A 16,326-nucleotide genomic window follows, 5' to 3' on the forward strand; every position below is an offset into this window, starting at 1 on the left:
TAAGGAAGTCTAATTCTTGCCATAGACTGTTCAAACCTCATTGGTTCTGCTTCGCTATTCAGTACTGATTCACTCCAGGCTTAGTCAGAGCCTGGTTTCTCTCCAGACAGCGCAAAGACTTTCTTCAAGTGAAGTTCAATATCTTGTATAGGTACTCTTCTAAAAAGACTTTATGAAACCACAGAGTGAGCTGATTCTCTACAAGTAAATTAGGGTATTTGTATGCATATAATATACTGTAGTTTACCACCTTATTTGTCAACCATATCAACGCAAACGACAACAGGAGTATTACCTTCAGAGGAAAGACCATATACTGTACTCCATTTAGAGAGTTGCTCAGTCCACACTACCACAGGTACTTGCAGGGATGTTGGGGAGCAAGCAATAGGTAGGCAAGGGTTGTTAGAACTGTAGTAATTATCTGTTAACTGTTACAGGTGTACCAGTCCATTATCCATTGAGGACGCTAGAAGGCACCAGTGTGGAAGTCTCTCTTTGTTGTTCGTTATCCACTTCCCCTTTCCCCTCCATTCCTGGACTCGGCGAAATCCGGGTGTAGGGGTGTTTGGGAATTGGGAGATACTCTGCATAGAAGACCAGGCCACTCGCTCCCGCGGAATCAGGAAATTCAGGTACTACTTCTGACAGATTGAAGTGCCTTATATTGCCTTCCGACCGAGCGAGATGGCAGAAGGATTAGATTTAAAGGCTTTGGCCTCAGTACTCGAAGGGTTACAGAAACAGTTAAGTGAGACTAGGGAGGAGGTGAGGAAGTCAAATCGGGAGACTAGTTATTTACGTCAGAGATTGGAGGAGTTATCTGAAAGTCCACGTCCTGATTTTGGTAGTATCAAGTCTCCAGCCTTTACTCCCTCCCCCTCATCTTCGTCAGAATTCACCACACAGGTAGTACACGCCATGTCTCCCACTATCCCTTTAGCCCCTCCTGAGAGATTTCAGGGTGATCCCCATAAGGCACAGATTTTTCTTACCCAATGTTCCTTACACTTTCTATGCAAGCCCATCCTGTTTAAAGAGGACCAGTCTAAGGTGGCGTTTGTGCTGTCCTACCTGAGTGGCGATGCTGCAGCCTGGTCATTGCCTTTGGTGGCCTGCAACGATCCTGTGTTGTACAAATTCGAGGAGTTCAAGGCTGAATTTCTGCGCATTTTTGATCGGAGAGCCATTGCTCAAACCACAGACAATGAGCTCTTAGAGTTAAAGCAGGGGAATCAAGATCTAGTGGCTTATCTGGCCCACTTTAATAAATTGATCGTAGAAACTAGTTGGCCCGAGGCTAAGAGAGCGGCAATCTTTTATCGAGGATTAAAGGATGAATTGAAGGATGGATTGGCTCAGATTCCAAGGAGGCCTACGGAGGTATCGGAACTAATTGATCTAGTTTTGCAGTTAGATCAGAGGCAGGCGGAAAGACGCAATGAACGTCGGAAGGATGTTCGAACTATTCCACCGCGTTTCGACCGTGCTAGGTCAGAATTAGTCAAGAGTCAAGAGGGTCAGAGTCATTCGATCGAAGAACCCATGCAGGTTGGAACAATTCGAGGACCTCTTACCCAGGAAGAAAGAGAAAAGAGGCGACTGGGCAAGTTGTGTATGTATTGTGGCCAAGCAGGTCACTTTGTCAAAGAATGTCCGAAGAAATCGAAGAACAGTTCGTGGGTAAAAGACAGGCTCCACCAGTAGACGGGGTTGCACTGGTGGGAGCGAAGGAAAAGACAACTCCAAAATCACAGTCGTTGGCCAATACTCTGCAGTCAGCAGCCCCGCATTTGATTTTGTCTTGTAAGATTCAATTTGGAAAGACTCATGTGGAAGAGGTTTCGGTGATGGTGGATTCAGGGGCCACCGGAAATTTTTGTGACATCCAATTTGCCAGATCTATTGGTGTCCATTTTGAAAAGAAGTTAAGACCAGAACCAGTTCGGGCAGTGGACGGCACCAATTTGTCTTCCGGGCCAATAGCTTTCGATACTGAGGAGATAACTGTGGTAGGTCCAGGTGAACATCAGAGTTTCATCCGCTTCAATTTAATCGACGCACCACAGTTTCAGCTCATCCTGGGTTTGCCTTGGCTCACCGATCATAACCCACAAATTGATTGGTCTCGCCGCACAGTGAAGATGAACTCAGAATTTTGTGGCGAGCACTGTTTTCGGGCAATTCCAGAAACCACAGATTCCACGATGTCGCAAAACTTGGTCAATCAAATCCAAATGGTTTGTGCCCTGGAACTACCTGTCATCCCAGATGAATATCAAGATTTGAAGGAAGTTTTCAACGAAAAGGAAGCATGCAAATTGCCACCTCATCGGGATTACGATTGTCGGATCGAACTGGAGCCGGGAGCTTCTTTACCCTGTAGTCGGATCTATGCTTTGTCAGAACCAGAGAATCTTCATTTGAAAGACTATATCGAACAAAGTTTGGCTTGTGGATTCATCCGACCTTCCAAATCTCCTGTATCATCACCTTTATTTTTCATTCCTAAGAAGGATGGGACCTTGAGAACCTGCATCGATTATAGAGCCTTAAATCTGGTCACAAAAAAGAATCGTTATCCTCTTCCCCTCATCTCTGAACTCCTTGATCAGGTGAAGGATGCTTGTGTATATACAAAATTGGACCTGCGGGGGGCCTATCATTTGGTACGCATGGCAGAGGGTGAGGAGTGGAAGACTGCCTTCCGAACTAGGCTGGGGCTGTTCGAATACCAAGTGATGCCCTTTGGGCTATGTAACGCCCCAGCAGCCTTTCAGCATTTCGTGAATGATGTGCTTCGTGAGTTTCTGGATCGTATAGCTGTGGTTTACATAGATGATATCCTTATATTCTCAAACAGTTTAGAGGAACATGTTAACCATGTACGGTTAATTTTGGAGCGACTGTTGGAGAATCATCTGTATGTAAAACTGGAAAAGTGTGTATTTCATTCGGCAAGTGTGGAGTTTTTGGGTTTCATCCTGTCTCCTGAGGGGGTATCAATGGATGATTCCAAACTTCAGGCAATTAAGTCCTGGCCTGCTCCTCGATCTGTGAAGGAGATTCAGAGTTTTTTGGGATTCGCCAATTTTTATCGGCGATTCATTCAGAATTTTTCCGAAAAGGTTAGTCCTATTACTCGTCTGCTAAAAAAGAATGTACCATTCTGTTGGGAACGAGAATCGGAAGAGGCCTTTCAGCTTTTAAAGGAAGCATTTGTCACCGCTCCAGTTCTGCAACACCCAAATTTGAAGGAACCGTTCTTTATTGAAGCCGATGCCTCAAATTTGGCAATTGGAGGAATTCTGTCACAACGCCAGAAAGACACTGGTCAACTCCACCCAGTGGCTTATCATTCTCGCAAATTATCTCCTGCAGAGATAAACTATTCAATTGCAGACAAGGAACTTCTGGCCGTAAAAGAGGCATTCAAGGTCTGGAGGCATTATCTGTTTGGTGCGAGGCACGTCATCACAGTGTTCACGGATCATCGGAATCTGCAATTTTTGAAATCAGCACGATCCTTAACTCCTAGACAGTTGCGGTGGTCATTATTCTTTGCAGATTATGACTTCGTTCTGACCTACAAACCTGGTTCGGCGAATGGAAAAGCCGACGCCCTTTCACGTCTGAGTATAGGAGAAGAAAGTCAAGCTAAGATGGAAGGATTCATCATTCCCGAAGACAAGATTGTGGCAATTACGATTGAGGATAAACTGGAGAACCAAATTAGAGAGGAATTCACCAAGACTGAATTTGCAACCTGGGAAGTAGACGGCCCAGATAGAAGAGTTCAGGATGGGAAGCCCTTCTTACTCGGAAAAATGTTCGTCCCCTGTGAAAGACTGCAAAGAGAAGTTATTCAACACTTCCATGATCATCAGCTGGCAGGTCATAAAGGTCCCAAGAAGACACTGGAGTTAATTCGGAGAACCTTCCTTTGGCCGGGCATGGACACTCAGGTGAGACAGTACATCGCTACTTGTGAGCCCTGTGTTAAGGGTAAAAGTTTGAGACAATCCCCACAGGGTCTCCTTATGCCTTTACCTGTAGCCCCATCTCCCTGGCACACCATATCCATGGATTTCATTGTAGACTTGCCCTCTAGTCAAGGATATTCTGTGATTTGGGTGGTAGTGGACCAATTCTCCAAGATGAGCCATTTTATTCCTTTGAAAAACCTTCCTACTGCTCCCCAGTTGGCCACTCTGTTTGTCGAGCACATAGTCAGGTTGCATGGGATTCCCAAGGTGGTCATTTCTGATCGAGGTCCGCAATTTGTTTCTCGATTCTGGAAGTCCTTCCTCAAGGGATTGGGGGTTGACTCTCGTTTGTCCACCAGTTACCATCCAGAAACGGATGGACAGACTGAGAGAGTAAACCAGGACCTTGAACAATATCTTCGGATGTACCTGATGGATCAGGAAGGGGAATGGCCTACATTGTTGAGTACTGCTGAGTTTTCCTACAACAATTCAGTACATTCAGCTACTGGGTTCTCCCCATTCTATTTGAATTCAGGTCGCCATCCCAACATGTTGGTGGGACGGGAGGAGGTTGAGGTTCCAGCAGCTGAGGAGGTGGTGCAAGAATTGCGCCGATCTTTGCTGAGGGCAACCTCTAATCTCCATAAGGCTAAAGAGGCTTACAAGACTCAGGCTGATAAGAAGCGAAGAGAAAGTCCCATTTTTGAGCCTGGGGAAAAGGTTTGGATTTCCACTCGACACATGCGGTTGAAGGGAAATCGAAAGTTTCAACCGAGATTTGTGGGTCCCTATGCAGTCATTCGGATGGTGAATCCAGTGAGCGTTAGAGTAGCTCTTCCTAAGTCACTGAAGATTCATCCAACTTTTCACGTCTCATTGATAAAAAGAAACCCCCCAAATCTTAGGCTAGTTAAACCACCTGCCCCACTCATTGTGCAGAGTTCTGAAGAGTTTGAGGTTAAGCGAATCTTGGACTCCAAATTGAGGAGAGGAAAAGTCTACTACTTAGTGGACTGGAAAGGTTATGGTCCAGAGGAGAGGTCTTGGGAACCTAGTTGCAGCGTCCATGCTCCCCGATTGGTCACGGAATTTCATAAGATTCATCCTTCGAAACCTTGGGAGGGGGCCTTGGTGGGGGGTACTGTCAGGATCTGGCCGATTACATCAGTTAGACCCCCCAGTTCACCTACTTACAAGGTGCGATGTTCCCCTGTTAGGCAAATTCCAATCTGGCGCGCACTTCAAACTCAGGCGCATGCTTCCTGGTTGCGCCGCGCTGAGTTCTAGGTCAGCATTCTAGTGTTTGATCCGTCCGCCATTTCGTGCGCTAGCGCGTTCTATCTGGCGCACTTCAACTGAAATTTCCTGGCGGTTGGTTGCATTGTTCCGTGCTCCAACTATTCTGTTCCCGTCTGTGTCCCGTTTGCTGGCAGTTCCCACGGGGCATTTTCCCAGTAGTTGGTAGAGGTTTGCAGGTATTCTGTTTCCGAATTCCTGCCTGCTCTTCTCGCCATTCCCTGGTTTCCGCATTCCTGTGGAGTCTGTCGTAGTGGACCATCGACACTCCATTCCTCAGTCTAGTTTTCCCGCTCTCACCTCCAGCCATGATTCAGCGGTTTTCTGCTCTTCCTGCGTTGCTGAGGTAACTTCTAAGGCGGTTTTCTGGTGAACTCTTCTGCCTGCTAATTCTTCTGGAGAGCGGTAAGGAAGTCTAATTCTTGCCATAGACTGTTCAAACCTCATTGGTTCTGCTTCGCTATTCAGTACTGATTCACTCCAGGCTTAGTCAGAGCCTGGTTTCTCTCCAGACAGCGCAAAGACTTTCTTCAAGTGAAGTTCAATATCTTGTATAGGTACTCTTCTAAAAAGACTTTATGAAACCACAGAGTGAGCTGATTCTCTACAAGTAAATTAGGGTATTTGTATGCATATAATATACTGTAGTTTACCACCTTATTTGTCAACCATATCAACGCAAACGACAACAGGAGTATTACCTTCAGAGGAAAGACCATATACTGTACTCCATTTAGAGAGTTGCTCAGTCCACACTACCACAGGTACTTGCAGGGATGTTGGGGAGCAAGCAATAGGTAGGCAAGGGTTGTTAGAACTGTAGTAATTATCTGTTAACTGTTACAGGTGTACCAGTCCATTATCCATTGAGGACGCTAGAAGGCACCAGTGTGGAAGTCTCTCTTTGTTGTTCGTTATCCACTTCCCCTTTCCCCTCCATTCCTGGACTCGGCGAAATCCGGGTGTAGGGGTGTTTGGGAATTGGGAGATACTCTGCATAGAAGACCAGGCCACTCGCTCCCGCGGAATCAGGAAATTCAGGTACTACTTCTGACAATGAGTCTAAAGGCAGTTGTCCCCTGATGTAAGGAGGGTCTACTGGTGCAGCCCTATACTTCTTCTCTATTCTAGGGTTGAGGACACGTGCCCTAGCAGTGTCTTTAAATATGTCATGTGCGTACTTTAGGACACCCTTTAACATGGGGAGTGTTTTGACACTTCTTTCTGATGTTGCCAGTGTATCAAATAGAAAGTCTTCTTCTACAGCATCTGAATGCATGTCTACCTTATGGTAGCTAGCTGCTCTATCTAGCAAAGAGTTAAAAGCCACTGTGTCTTCTCTGGGTGATGGTTTAGCTGGGTATACAGTAGGGTCTGTAATGGGTAGAGCCCCTTCAGAGTTTGGCTCGCCCCCCCCCCCCCTCCCCCCAATGGCTGTGAATTGGGATCTACATATGGGTTTTGTGGATATCCAAAACCCACATCTGCGTCCTGATCTTCATCTGGGTTGTAGTCAGAGCGTGCAGGTGAGTATGGTGCATATGGAGTAGTAGGCATAGCTGGAGAGATAGGTTGGAAAAAAATAGGAGAGGTTGCACAGTCTCTCTTCTTTTTTAGTGGAATTCTAGAAAAGTCTTCAGCTGGCACTGGTCTTTTCTTTTTGGTATACACAGTCCCTTTCCCAGTATTTGGGTCAATATATAGTTTGGATTGATCTTCTGTGGAGGGGTCTGGATGGATGATCTCCTCTTCCACAGTCTTTAGCCTTGGCGTCATAGTTTTCAGTTTGACCTTCTTCGGTTCGATGCCTTTAATCGGTTCGACCGCTTTTGGTGCCTGGATTGGTTTTTGCGGTTTTCCGACAGGTTACGTCGGTCCGACGTCTTTTACAGGTTTCACCACTTGTTTCAGACCGAGCAGTTTAGTCGGTTTGATAACTTCTTTAGGCTGTACAGGTGTCCTTGGAGCCTGCGGCTTTGGCTCGATGCCCTTCTTCGGATCGATGGGCTTCGGCTCGACCGCCTTTGTTTGGTGTACCTTAGGTTTCGCTTTCGGTTCGACGACCGCCTTGGGCGTAGCCTGTTTGCCGTCGTCGACAGGCTTCTTTTCTTTTTCGACAGTCGAACTCGATTTGGTCGATTCGACGGCCTTTGGCTTCGAAGGTTTATACGGAACGGTCGCCTTCGGCTCGGTGCCCTTTTGTTTTATCACCTTCGGTTCAACAACGTTCGGTCCGAAGACTGTCGTGTCGATGAGTTTCGGTTTCGATTGAACCGGCCTTGGATTACGTGTCTCAGAAGGCTCTTTTTGTATGTTCTTAGAGCTCTCACCTCTTTTCGAAACAGCTGTAACTGATGAGGACGAGACTTCTTTGGTGGAATGTCCTTTGGGAGCGCACGGAAACGTAGCGCATATCCATTGCTCAGTATATTCAGCACCCAGCGATCTTTCGTGATGCTGGCTCACTCTGCTAGATGTTGAGAAGCACTTCCTCCCACTGAGGTGGGCAACGGAGGCGGAGGAAGCCACAGCTCATGACTTTCCTCCTCTCGTCGTGGCATCGTACCTCCGTAACAGGCGGCAATCTGTGGCTATGCCGCCGTTTCGTTCGGTGGTGAGAGATGTAAGACAGGGAGTGCCGCAGGGCTCTGCAATCAGCCCGATCCTTTTCAACTTATACCTTCGCCCTCTAATAAGTCTGATTAAGTCATTCGGCATGTCTGTCATCAACTATGCCGATGACACTCAGCTTATTTTTTCCATCGAGGGCAGGGATGCGGTCTCCCTAGAATCCTTTCACCACTGTATGTCGGCAGCCGCGGATTGGTTGCGTCAGAACTCGTTACAGTTTAACGGGGCAAAAACTGAAGTTCTCTATTGTTCGGCAGATCGTATGCCTCGCTCTCTGCCAGAGGGTCTTTGGCCTTCTTCCACCTTGGGCACTGTCACAGCGGCAGACTCAGTCCGTAACTTAGGTGTCCTGCTCGGGCCTAGTCTCCAGCTGGACGCCTTCGTTAATAAAACCACGGCGACCTGCATGCTGCTGTTACGCATGCAGCGGAAGATTCTTCCACTACTCCCTCACGCAGCAAGGACAGAAGCAGTGCGTAGTATCATCCTCAGTAGGTTAGACTACTGCAACGCACTGCTTCTGGGAGCCCCCAGTACTCTAATTATGAAGCTACAGCGGGTACAGAATATGGCTGCTAAGTTGGCACTCTCGCGGCCTTGGTCTGCTTCGTCCTCTCTTGCCCTTTCGGACCTACACTGGTTACCGGTGCAAAAACTGATCTGTTTTAAATCAGCTTGCCTAGTCTTTAGAGCCTTGCATGGGCTGGGTCCCGTGGTGCTGCGAGGTCTCTTTTCCTGGTACTCTACCGCCAGACTCTTGAGATCCTCCTCGGCCTTCTTGGTGACTGTCCCCAAGATAAAAAGGGCGAGGATGGGCGGCCGCTCATTCAGCTTTACGGCCGCCAAGCTCTGGAACTCTCTACCTCTGGCACTTAGGTGTAAGCAGGATCTTCTGTCTTTTAAAAAGGACCTTAAAACTTACCTTTTCCCGAAGGCAGTGTAATTGTCATCTGTAGGAATGTCTGTGGTCAAAGCGCCAGGATACCCTTTGGGTGACAGTTGCGCTATATAAGTAGGCCTACATACATACATACATACATAGAGGACTGCTGCTGGCGACCACCTCTACCTCTGTTAGATTTTCCTCCTCCTCGAAACTGGGACTTGCCCTAATTCTTGTTTTGGGACCACTGAGGGGGTTGAGCCCTCTGTTGAGCCCCCTTGCGCTGATTGGTTTAGTATCTGCGCTTGAACTCTTTTTTCTTCTCCAAGCCGACTGCTTTGAGAGTGTCCAGCTCAGTTTTCATTCTACTCATCTCATCGTCAGTGTGAGAGCCGAAGAGAGAGGAACCGGAGAATGGGAGGTGCACGATGCGTAACTGTGCATCAGGTTTGAGGCCTGTCGAGCACAACCAAGCCGACCTTCTGGCGCATATTCCATGCGCATACGAATGCGTCGAAAGCACTGCGCCGCCCGCCGCCGTGCTTATCATCTGGTTATCCACCAGACAGCCTTCAGTCAGAGTCTCTTCAAAGTCTTTCTGATCTTCTTTTGGCAGTTCGGACTTGAAGCGCTCCATGGAATCCCATAAGGCTCTATCATATCTGCCCAAAAGCGCTGCTGCACTAGAGACCTTCAGAGTAGATGCGGCAGAGTTGCAGACCTTGCGACCCCACGAGTCCTGTGATCTGCTGTCCTTATCAGGAGGAACTGAAGAGGTAGCAGTGACTGCATGTGTCTTACGTGCTGCAGCTACAATCACCGAGTCTGCAGGAGGATCAGTCTTGACAAAGACCGGGTCTGAGGCAGCTGGCTTGTACTTCTTTTGGATGCGCGCCGGCACCGCCTTAATGGTCGCAGCAGACAAGAAAATGTCCATGACCGGTTCCACAATTCCTGGAACCAATGGAAGCAAGGGACGAGACCCAGACTTCTGATGAAGCGTCTCAAAAATCACCGTCGTTGTGACCTGGGGGACTGACATTTCAATGTTGAGCTTCTGAGCTCCCCTCTGCAGGACTTCATGGTAAGTGTTAATTTCGTCAATGGGTGAGACCCTAGAGATAGGGCTATCCGAAAGTGTGGGGAAGCAGTCCCTCTTCAAAGAGTGGGTAGAGGAGGAAGAAGAAGTAGACGGTGTCCTTCTACTTCTGCGATGAGCACTTGTGGAGAAGTGTGGCTCAATGGTTAGAGCAGGCAGACCTTGATGCAGAGCTCTGGCCAGGGACCAGGGTTCGATTCCCGCCTCGGCGGGTCTCCGGCTCATTAATTCCCCTAACTGGATATTCTCGCCTCAGTGCCTGTTCTGATCATGGGTCCGACGCTGCAACTCTGGGCAATAGCTTGCTTAGTCTCCACAACGGCCCCAAAAGGGCTGGGATGCCTGGCTGCACCTGGGGGGTGCCCAGGAGTGGACATTTCCCCAGAAAGCCAGGAAGGGTTCCTAAGCGGTATACGGACAGCGCCGGGACACCTCCGGTGGAAGTAGCTGTGCGCTTTACAAATTCAGACATTTACATTTACTTCTCCTATCCCTTGATCTCGAGCGATGTTCCCTTCTGGGGGAACGAGATCTAGAAGGCCTCCTCACAGGTGATCTCTCAGCTTGGACCCTGTGCCTTGGGGGGGCTACGTCTGTCCGCTTCTTCAACCAGCCTTTGAAGAGGAGACCTGTGCATAGGACTGGCGTATTCCAGCATCCGCCTTGTAGCCCCTGAATCTCGCCAGTGATGTAACGGCAGATTCCAGCTCGGGGACAACCGCACCTCCGTCTGACGCAAAGGCGACTTGCGTGCAGGGCTTCTGGTCTCTGGAGAGGCTGACCTTGAGGCAGCTCGCCTGGACGAATGAGAGGAGGAGTGGCGGGACGCTGACTCTGTCACCAGAATCACTGATCCTTCTCTGGATCTCTCTGAAGCAGGTCTCGACGTCGGTCGGGAGTCTCTTGACGTCGATCCTGCATGCTTCCGCGATTCTTTTCGCCTCGACGTCGAGTGGTCTTTCGACGTTGAATGCCTCGATGGCGAGTGATGCCGGCGAGAGGCTGGTGAAGATCGGGGATGCCTCGACGTCGAACGGCGTGCAGCAGACGACGGAACATGCCTCTTCCTCGACGGCGAACGTCTCTGGGACGACGGCGGAGTAGCCAATCTCGACGTCGAGGGTCTATGAGACGACGGCGGAGGGGTATTTGGCACCCTCGACGCCGAACGTCGACGAGACGACGACCGAGATCTTACCCTCAACGCCGATCGACACCTGGTTGTCGATGGCGGTGGACTCTGGGCTCTCGGCGTCGATCGCTGTACCTGCGACGACGGAGGTGAGCCTGTTCTCGACGCCGAACGTCGCGCTGACGACGGCGGTCAGCTCCTTGGCGCTGACCGTCGCCGGGTTGACGACGGCGGAGGTGTCACACTTCTCGACGCCGATCGTCGCCTAGTTGACGACGGCAGAGGTGTGATGCTCCTCGATGCCGATCGTCGCCGGGTTGACGTCGGCGGAGGGCTCTTGTTCCTCGACGCCGAACGTCGCCGGATTGACGTCGGCGGAGGGGTCGTTGCCCTCGACGCCGATCGTCGCCGAGTTGACTACGGCGGAGGGTCTTGAAATCTCGACGTTGACAACGTACCTGAATCTCTTCTCGGCGGCGAGCCCGCCGTCGAAGGTCGTTCTTTAGATAAATGACCCACCGGTAGATCTTTTCTCAGCGCCGAGCCCGAAGCTGAAGGGCGTGAAGTCTTGTCCTTAGAAGGTGTTCTAGACCTCTTGGAGGCCTTCTTTACTGGAGACCTTCCTCTGGATGACCTAGCCAGGCCATATATGCGAATCCTCTCCCTGTCCTTCAGAGTTCTTCCAGACAGGGCTTTGCAGTGAGGACAGGTCCTTGGATCATGATCTTCAGGCAGACAAAGTATACAGACTTTATGTTTGTCTGTCTTGGCCTTCTTTTTTCCACAAGAAGGGCAGGTATCAAAAAGAGAAGGCATTTTCAAGGAGAAAAAGCAAAAAAGCTGTCAATAAAAGACAGATTCTTACTTGACAAGATGTAAAACGTCGAAATAAGCCAAAAAAGTTGCGAAAATGAAGTGAATTTCTGACAGAAATCAGAAATGAGTGGAGCTGTATCACCAGTATCCTTCCTGAAGGAGCCGGAAAGAACAAATGACCTAACTGTCACCCCTGAGGCATGATGGGAAGCTGGGGGTCAGGAGTGCCTTAGAGGCACGGTGTCAGTTTATTGCATGCAGCTACAGGTTAGCTTTTCAGTCTTTTTAGACTGTGTTTGCAATGCAGCCTGGGAGCTTCCTATGCTTTCAGTGTTTTATAAGAATTTCTACTGTTTTCTGAGCATTAAAACAGTTCCAAAACAAACTTTATTGTTGTTTCCCATGTATGGTCGAAATTCTTTACAGCATGATTCAGCTCTAGTGTTTATTAGGCTGCAATTATATATATATATATATCTATATATATCTATATATCTATATATCTATATATCTATATATCTATATATCTATATCTATATATATATATCTATATATATATATATTCCAAACCGAGTTACCTCATGAGGAAGAGCCACTTAGGTAGGTAAAATCGCTTCTTTATTTCACACGAAGGCTGCATACAGAAGGTGAAAATGTCATCTTAAAAATTGAACTGCTAATGATGCCAGACGCGTTTCAAGTCTGAAAGACCCTTTATCCATGGCAGCAGTTGAAAATGCATCACAAAGCCGGTTTTTCTACAGCTACTTGTATTCAACATTCCCCAGTGGGCGTGGCCACTTCACAGGCCTTCTGGTCTCTGTAGTTGCACAATCATCTCAAGTGAGTCAGTTTCATGTGAGGCATAATTAATTCATAATGTACCACAGTGGGGGAGATGTACACCTTCACATCCTGCTGCATATTCATTCCTTCATGTGGAAGACCTGCCCTAAGTGGCTCTTCCTCATGAGGTAACTCTGTTTGGATTATATATATATATATATATATATATATATATATATATATATATATATATGCACAAGTTACTACTTGTGTAACGATATATCTGTAAGAGACATTAGTTAGTATTAGATTCCTTACCTTAGAATATCCCCAGGCGTCAGACTGGATCCGGAAACTTTTGCGTAGCAGTACCCTTGTGCGTCGGTAGGCGTCGTCTGCGGCTCCGCGTCCGTCGTCGGCGCCGTGATGACGTCGTCGGAGTACTTAGACGCCGCCTCCGCGTGCTGACGTCAGTTCTTAGACACAGCTTTTCCGCGCCAGAAACGCAGAGCCATGTTAAAAACCAACACTGGTGCCATTGAAACTAGGGCCCTGAAAGGGGACAACCCTAACCCTAGATATTGGTTCGCAGAACGGGGAGGATGGGTGGGTCGGTAAGGAATCTAATACTAACTAATGTCTCTTACAGATATATCGTTACACAAGTAGTAACTTGTGCATCTGAAAGAGACACGTTAGTATTAGATTCCTAACCTTAGAATTGATACCCCAGCAATACCAACCCCGGTGGTGGGTCTGCGAACCAATAATCACACCAGAAAGTCCTGGAGGACGGAACGGGCAAAGAAGCCATCCCTCCGGACTTGGCTGTCCAGGCAGTAGTGTCTTGCAAACGTGTGCAGCGATGCCCACGTAGCTGCCTGATAGATGTCTTGTAAGGGCACACCCCTGCCCAGGGCAGTGGTAGCCGCCGTCGCTCGGGTAGAATGAGCCCGCAGTCCAACTGGGGGCTCCTTCCTAGCCAAGGAGTAGCATGCCTGGATACACAGGATGATCCACCGGGAGATGGTCCTCTTGTGCACCGCTTTCCCCTTCTTAGCGCCCACGTAACCAACAAAGAGTTGGTCATCCACCCGGAACTGGCGTGTGCGATCCAAGTAGAATGAGAGCGCACGTTTTGGGTCCAGACGGTGGAGCCGCTCTTCCTCTTTAGAGGGATGCGGTGGCGGGAAGAAGGTTGGCAAGGTGATAGACTGCCCGATGTGGAAGGCCGTGACAACCTTGGGCAGGAAAGAAGGTTTGGTACGCAGCACCACTTTGTCCGGATGGACAGAAAGGAAAGGTGGAGTACAAGAAAGGGCCTGGAGCTCACTCACTCTCCTGGCAGAGGTGATGGCAACCAGGAAAGCAGTCTTCAAGGTCAGAAGGCGAAGAGGACAATTGTGAAGTGGCTCAAAGGGAGCACACATTAGAAAGGTAAGAACCAGGTTCAAGTCCCACGGAGGCATCACAAACGGAACAGGAGGAAACGTGTGTGTGATGCCCTTAAGAAATATTTACAATAGGGGACTTGTACAAGGAAGGTTGATCAGGCAGCCTGAGAAAGGCTGAAAGGGCAGAAAGGTAGCCCTTGATAGTGCCCAGAGCAGAGCCCTGCTGGGCAAGAGAAAGAAGGAAGAGAAGAACCTCAGAAAGAGGGGCATTGAGGGGATCCACAGCCTTTGCTGTGCACCATGCCACAAATCTGTTCCACCTGCAGGCATATACCGACTTTGTGGAGGGACGCCTGGCTGCCAGAATGATGTTACAAACTTCAGGAGGCAAGTCAAATGGCCTCAACTGTCGCCGCTCAATCTCCAAGCATGGAGGTGGAGACTGGACAGGTTCGGGTGGAGGACAGTCCCCTGCTGCTGCGACAGAAGGTCCTCCTGAAGAGGCAGACGAACCGGGGGATCGACTGACAGACTGAGTAGCTCTGGATAACAGTACCTTCTCGCCCAGTCCGGAGCCACAAGGATGACTTGGGCCCGGTCGCGCTTGATCTTCTTCAGCACTCTGGGCAGAAGTGGTATAGGCGGAAAGGCGTACAACAGACCGCAACTCCACTCGCGACGAAAAGCGTCTCCGAGCGAGTGCCGCCTTGGAAATTCCAACGCGCAGAACAGATGACATTGCGCGTTCTCTTCGGTGGCGAATAGATCTAACCAAGGCTCTCCCCATCGCTGAAAGAGGCCTTGCGCCACGTCCGAGTTCAGACGCCATTCGTGATCCATCATGCACCGGCGGCTGAGCTCGTCCGCCCTGGCGTTCAGAGAACCTGCCAGGTGTTGAGCCACCAGGGTCACGCCCTGGCGATCCAGCCATTGCCAAAGGCGAAGAGCCTCTTGACAAAGGATCCACGACCCCACCCCGCCTTGTTTGTTGCAGTACCACATGGCGGTGGTGTTGTCCGTGAATACCTGCACTACACTCCCCCGGACAGAGGGGAGGAATGCCTTCAGTGCCAGACGAATCGCCCGGAGCTCCAACAGGTTGATGTGGAGCTGGGTCTCCGCCGGAGACCAGAGGCCTCTGATCTCCGCCTCTCCCATGTGGCCTCCCCAGCCCTGGAGGGACGCGTCCGTCACAACCACGTGCTCCGGTTGGGGAAGTGAGAGGGATCTGCCGCTGACCCAATCGCGGTCCGTAAGCCACCACTGCAGCTGTCTCGCAGTGCCCTCCGAGATCAGGACGTGGTCGGATAGGTTGCCCTGATGCTGGGCCCACTGAAACTTCAGGTCCCACTGCAGAGCCCGCATCCGCCACCTGGCGTGATGCACCAGTAGGATGCAGGAGGCCATCAGCCCCAGAAGCCGCAGCGTCAACCTGACCGAAACCCGGGATAACGGCTGAAAGATGGGAATCAGAGCCTGAATATCCTGGACCCGCTGTTCGGGCGGATAAACCCGAAACCGCGCCAAGTCCAGAACCGCTCCGATGAAGAGGAGCTTCTGAGAGGGGCACAGGTGTGACTTCGGCACATTGATGGAGAACCCCAGCAGGTGCAGGAGGTCTGCCGTCGTCTGGAGGTGGCTGACAACTGTCTGGGGCGAGCCCGCCTTCAACAACCAGTCGTCGAGGTAGGGGAAGACTGAAACCCCTAACCTGCGCAGATGAGCTGCGACCACCGCCATCACCTTTGTGAACACCCGTGGGGCGTTGGTAAGGCCGAAGGGGAGCACGGTAAATTGAAAATGCTCGTGGCCCACCATGAACCGCAGGTAGCGCCTGTGGGCAGGCAGGACGGGGATATGAAAGTAAGCGTCCTGCAAGTCCAACGCTACTATCCAGTCTCCTGGGTCCAGGGCAGCCAGGACCTGAGCCAGTGTCAGCATCTTGAACTTCTCCTTCCGGAGGAAGCCGTTGACGTTCCTTAGGTCCAAGATAGGGCGTAGGCCCCCTTTGCCCTTCTTGGGTACCAGAAAGTAGTGGGAGTAGCAACCACACCCTACTTCTGGCCCAGGAACGCGCTCGATGGCCCCCTTGGCCAAGAGGGCCGTAACTTCCTCCTGTAGAAGTCGCAAATGATCCCCCGATACACGGTGGTTCTGCGGTGGAATGGCTGGAGGAGTCGCCTCGAAGGGGAGGTAATAGCCCCTTCGGACGATTTGCAGCACCCACCTGTCCGATGTGACAGTGCGCCAGTGGAGGTGGTGATGGCGAACCCTGCCCCCCACTGGCGTAACATGGGCCT

At 50.1% G+C, this 16,326-nt stretch overlaps 1 protein-coding gene across 1 annotated transcript in view; it reads right to left on the reverse strand.

The window, feature by feature from the left end:
• Window positions 1-16,326, reverse strand: part of TDRD10 (tudor domain containing 10) — an 852,263-nt gene that overhangs the window by 469,710 nt on the left and 366,227 nt on the right. The gene's annotated exons all lie outside the window — the stretch shown is intronic.

Source organism: Lissotriton helveticus, chromosome 12 (assembly GCF_964261635.1).
Source record: "Lissotriton helveticus chromosome 12, aLisHel1.1, whole genome shotgun sequence".
Taxonomy (NCBI): domain Eukaryota; kingdom Metazoa; phylum Chordata; class Amphibia; order Caudata; family Salamandridae; genus Lissotriton; species Lissotriton helveticus.